This window comes from Theropithecus gelada, chromosome 12 (assembly GCF_003255815.1).
Source record: "Theropithecus gelada isolate Dixy chromosome 12, Tgel_1.0, whole genome shotgun sequence".
NCBI lineage: Eukaryota > Metazoa > Chordata > Mammalia > Primates > Cercopithecidae > Theropithecus > Theropithecus gelada.
The window spans coordinates 65,790,824-65,796,982 of NC_037680.1; the positions used below are offsets into that span (position 1 = coordinate 65,790,824).

The window sequence follows — 6,159 nt, forward strand, 5'->3', positions numbered from 1 at the left end:
CTCTGTCTTATATCCCTCGGTTGAATTACGTCTTCTGAGGAGGCAAGAATTAAGGTTGTGGCAGACCTGCATGGATTTGCCACTGTTAACACTTTCACACTGTGATGTGACCATATGCCAGACTTTTGTCTATGCTTCTGCTAGATCCTCTGTGTTCAGTCAGTTCACATGCATAGAGAAAGCATGTTAAAGTTTGCAAGATAATTTAGAGGTCATGCTTAAAACTGGCATACATCCATTCATATTCTGTTGGCCAGGCTTAGTTACATGGCCCCATGTAGATGCAAGGTGACTGGAAAGAATAGTATTTCTCTATGACTAAAAGAAAAAGAAAGTAGTTTGTTAAACACATAGCAATTTCTCTGCTTTACAAGGCAGAATATATATAAATAATGAGCTTAATCATTCTTATTTTCTTATCAGTGGAAGCAAAGTTGTATGTAAGGAAAAGAAACATTTCTCTGTTAATAAATGATTTTTTAAAATATGTATCAAGTGAGTGCTAATACAAGGAACATTAACAATAGATAATGCCACAAAGTGGTTTTCCAAAAAATATAAATAACAATCTAATAAAAAAACTGGCAAAAGATTTGAATAGATGTTTCTCAAAAGAACACATACAAATGGCAAACAGGCATATGAAAAGGTGCCCAACATCACTGATCACCAGAGAAATGCAAATCAAAACTACAATGAGATATCATTATATCATTTGGACATAAAATGGCTTGTATCCAAAAGACAGGAAATAACAAATGCTGAAGGAGATGTGTAGAAAAATAAACCCTTGTGCACTATTGGTGGGAATGTAAATTAGTACAACCATTATGGGGAACAGTTTGGAAGTTCCTCAAAAAACTAAAAATTGAGCTACCAATATAATCCAGCGATCCCACTGCTGGGTATATATACAAAAGAAAGGAAATGAGTGCATTGAAGAGATAACTGTATTCCTCTGTTTGTGGCAGCACTATTCATAATAGCTAAGATTTGGAAGCAACCTAAGTGACTCTCAACAGATGAATGGATAAAGAAAATGTGGTGCACATACACAATGGAGTGCTATTAAGTCATAAAAATGAATGAGATCTAGTCACTTGCAACAACATGGATGGAACTGGAGATCATTATATTAAGCAAAATAAACCAAGCACAGAAATACAAACATCACATGTTCTCACTTATTTCTGGGATCTAAAAATCAAAACGATTGAACTCATGGAGATAGGGAGTAAAAGGATGGTTACCGGGGGCTGGGAAGGGTAGTGGGGAGCAGGGGTAGGTGGGGATGTTTAATGAGTACAAAAAACAATTAGTTAGGAGTGGCTGGCTGGAGTTCCAGGCCAGTGGGTCTTATGCTGTGAGGCACCATGGAAGTGGGGCCCACAGACTCTTGCTACTCAGCCCCCTGGATTCAGCCTCATTCCTAGGGAATTGTTTAACGGCTTTTGAAGTATCCAAGGCAACCAGGGGCTGAAGTGGACCCCCAGCACTGCATAGGTGCTTTACAAAAATGTGGTCAGACTACTTTCTTTTTTTGACTTCCGAACATTTTATTGACCTCCTGCTCCCCAAAGGGTATGCTGTTTCTGCTGGCTTAATGTCTCAGAACTTTGGTGTCATTGGTCTCAGACACCACTTTGCCATCCAGTATCTGGCGGGTAGTGGTCTTTTGGGTGGTTTCCATGGAGCTGCTGCTGTCCAGGGCATCACCAAGACTGAAGTCCTCGCCATCTTCCAGCAGGCGACGGTAGGTGGTGATCTCAACCTCCAGCTTGACGTTGATGTTCAGCAGGGCCTCCTACTCCTGGGCTTGGCACTGTCCCTCTGCCCGAGTCTGTGCCAGCTCTGACTCCAGGTGCAGCAGGATCCCGTTGAGCAGCTCCATCTGCTGGGTGTAGTGGGCCCCCACATCCCTCAGGCTGTCCTCCAAGCTGGCCTTCAGATTTCTCATGGAGTCCAGGTCCATCTCCAAGGACTGGACTGTATTTCTCAGCTCCATGAGCATCATCTCAGCAGCTCCAATCTCGGTGGACGGCGTGGTGACCACTGTAGTCTCTCCTCAGTCTGCTGAGACCAGTACTTGTCAAGCTCCTCTCGGTTCTTCCAAGCCAGCTCGTCATATTGAACCCGGATGTCTGCCATGATCTTGATGGGGTCCCGAGATTTGGGGACATCTACCTCCAGGGTCAACCCAGAGCTAGCAATCTGAGCTTGTAGGCCTTTTACTTCCTCTTCGTGGTTCTTCTTCATAAAGAGCAGCTCCGCCTTGAGAGCCTCAATCTCTGTCTCCAGCTGCAGCCGAGTGACATTGGTCATCAGTGACCTTGTGGAGCCCATGGATGTCACTCTCCACAGACTGGCACATGGCCAGCTCTGTCTCATACTTGACTCTAAAGTCACCAGCAGCAAGACGGGCATTGTTGATCTGCAGAACAATGCCAGCATTGTCCACAGCATTTGTGAAGATCTGAGCCCTCAGGTCCTCGATGGTCTTAAAGTAATGACTCCAGTCTCTAACCTGGGGTCCCTTCTTCTCCAGGTGCTCCTGGATTTTGTTCTCCAGCTTCCTGTTCTCAGTCTCCAGGCTCCTCACTCTGTCCAGGTAGGAGGCCAGGTGGTCATTCAAGCTTTGCATGGTCTCCTCATTCTGGATGTCTCCCATTCCTGCCAGACCCCTGGCCATCCCCACAGCCAGGCCCCGGGATTCCACGCCACCCTGGAAGCCGGTGGAGTGGGACACGGAGATCCAGGAACCACAGCCCCCAGCACCTGCATAGACACTGGCTGCACTGCTGACCGGCGGGGTGCCATAGCTGGGCACCTGGACAGAGCCCAGGGACCAGTAGTTGGTGAAGGTAGAGTGAGTGGTGAAGTGGTGAAGCTCATGTTGTCCCAGGAGGAGAGCAAGAGGACAGGACTCAGGCTTTGCTGACAACCCAGACAACTTTTTTAAATAGGCCTTTGATCCCATTTCTCCTGACTGGGTCAGACCTCAGATCTGGAGTCGTCAGCCACCTCCTACAGGTGCGTTCAGGCTGGCAACAAGTCTGTACCTCCCTGAGATGAGATGCTCAGCAGTGCAGTCAGTGTCTATGCAGGTGCTGGGGGCTGTGGTTCCTGGATCTCCATGTCCCACTCCACTGGCTTCCAGGGTGGCATGGGATCCCGGGGCCTGGCTGTGGGGATGGCCGGGGGTCTGGCAGGAATGGGAGACATCCAGAATGAGAAGGAGACCATGCAAAGCCTGAACGACCACCTGGCCTCCTACCTGGACAGAGTGAGGAGCCTGGAGACTGAGAACAGGAAGGGGCAGAGGAAGGGGCAGGCTGCCATCTTTGCTCATTCACATCCTTCACTGGTGATGCCTCTATGTACTGGAAAATCTGAGCTGATCAGGGACTAGAGAAAACTCCCAGCATACCACAGCAGCCCTGCTGAAAAGTAGCTAGACTGTTAAAGGGAAAAAGAAACATCATCCAAAAGTCAACAACCTCAAAGATAGAAGGTAGATAAGCATCCAAAGATGAGAGAAAGATTCAGCACAAGAACGCTGATAAAACATTGCAGGAGTTGACAGACAAAATAGCTGGTATAAAGAAGAATGTAACCAACCTAACAGAGCTGAAAAACACCCTACAAGAATTTCATAATGCAATCACAAGTATTAATAGCATAATAGATCAAGCGGAGGAAAGAATCTCAGAGCTTGAAGACTGCCTGTCTGACAAGATGGGAGCAGACAAAAATAGAGAAAAAAGAATGAAAAGGCATAAACAAAACCTCCAAGAAATGTGGGCTTATGTACACAGACTGAATCTATGACTGATTAGTGTACCTAAAAGAGATGGGAAGAATGGAATCAATTTGGAAAACATACTTCAGGATATCATCCATGAGAACGTTCCCAACCTAGCTAGATAGGCCAACATTCAAATTTCATAAATGAAGGAGAAATAAGATCCTTTTCAGACAAGCAAATGCTGAGAGAACTTGTTACCTCCAAAACTGCCTTACAAGATATCCTGAAGGAAGCAATAAATATGAAAAGTAAAGACCATTACCAGTCACTACAAAAACACAATGAAGTACACAGACCAGTGACACAATAAAGCAACTGCATTAACAAGTTTGCAAAGTCACTAGCTAACATCATGATGACAGGATCAAATCCACACATATCAATACTAACCTTAAATGTAAATAGGATAAATACACCAATTAAAGGACACAGAGTGGCAAGCTGGATAAAGAACCAAGACCCATCAGTATGCTATCTTCAAAAGACCCATCTCACATGCAATGACCCACATAGGATCAAAATAAAGGAATGGAGGAAACTCTACCAAGAAATGGAAAACAGAAAAAATCAGGGGTTGCAATTCTCCTTTCTGACAAAACAGATGTTAAACCAACAAAGATCAAAGAAGATGAAGAAGGGCATTACATAATGGTAAAGGGTTCAATTCAGCAAAAAGAATTAACTATCCTAAATACATATGCACCCAACACAGGAACACCCAGATTCATAAAGCAAGTTCTCAGAGACCTTCAAAGAGACTTAGACGCCTACAAAATAATAGTGGGGAATTTTAACACCCCACCAACAATATTAGACAGATCATCAAGACAGAAAATTAACAAAGATATTCAAGACCTGAACTCAACAGTGGATCAAATGGACCCAATAGATATCTATAGAACTCTCCACCCAAAAGCAACAAAATATACATTATTCTCATCACTACATGGCACTTACTGTAAAATCAATCACATAATCAGAAGTAAAACACTCCTCAGCAAATTCAAAAGACCTGAAATCATAACAGTCTCTCAGACCACAGTACAAATTTGAAATTAAGACTAAGAAATTCATTCAAAACCATACAGTTACATGAAAATTGAATAACCTGCTCTGAAATGACTTTTGGTTAAATAATAAAATTAAGGCAGAAATCAACAAGTTCTTTGAAAGTAATGAAAACAAAGATACAACACACCAGAATCTCTGGGACACAGTTATGGCAGTTTTCAGAGGGAAATTTACAGCACTAAATGCGCACATCAAAAAGTTAGAAAAACCTCAAGTTAACCCAACTTTACAACTAAAAGAACTACAGAACGAATAGTAAACAAATCCCAAAGCTAACAGAAGACAAGAAATAACCAAAATCAGAGCTGAACCGAAGGATATTGAGACACAAGAAACCATTCAAAGCTTCAATACATCCAGGAACTAGTTTTTTGAAAAATTAATAAAACAGATCACTACTAGCTAGACTAACACAGAAAAAAAGTAGTTTCAAATAAACACAATCATAAATGACAAGCGGGATATCACCACTGACTCCACAGAAATACAAACAACCATCAGAGAATATTATGAATATCTCTATGCACATAAACTAGAAAATCTAGAAAAAAACAGATAAATTTCTGGACACATACATCCTCCTATGACTGAACCAGGAAGAAACTGAATCCCTGAACAGACTAATAACAAGTTCTGAAATTGAGGCAGTAATAAATAGCATATCAACCAAAAAAAAAAAAAAACCCAGGACCAGATGGATTCACAGATGAATTCTTCCAAATGTACAAAGAAGAGCTAGTACCATTCCCTTTGCAACTATTCCAAAATACTGAGGAGGAAGGACTCCTTCCGAACTCATTCTATGAGGCCAGCATCATCCTGATGCCCAAACCTGGAAGAGATACAACAAAAAAAGAAAACTTCAGGCCCATATCCTTGATGAACACTGATGCAAAAATCCCCAACAAAATACTGGCAAGCCAAATCCAGCAGCATATCAAAAAGCTAGCTGATCCACCACAATCAAGGAAGCTTCATCCCTGGGATGCAAGATTGGTTCAATATACACAAGTCAATACATATGATTCATCTCATAGACAGAACTGAAGACAAAAACCACATGATTATCTCAATAGACGCAGAAAGGCTTTTGGTAAAATTCAACATCCGTTCATGTTAAAAATTACCTATAACTAACTATTGAAGGAAAATACCTCAAAATAATAAGACCCATATATGAAAAGCCCACAGCCAACATCATACTGAATGGGCAAAAGCTAGAAGCATTCCTCTTGAAAACCAGCACAAAACAAAGGTGCCCTCTCACCACTCCTATTCCATAT

General features: G+C 42.5%; 1 pseudogene; it reads right to left on the minus strand.

Moving 5' to 3' along the window:
* Positions 1–1,600: 1,600 nt before the first annotated feature.
* On the minus strand, positions 1,601–2,872 carry LOC112636576 (annotated as a pseudogene).
* Between the last annotated feature and the right edge of the window lie 3,287 nt (positions 2,873–6,159).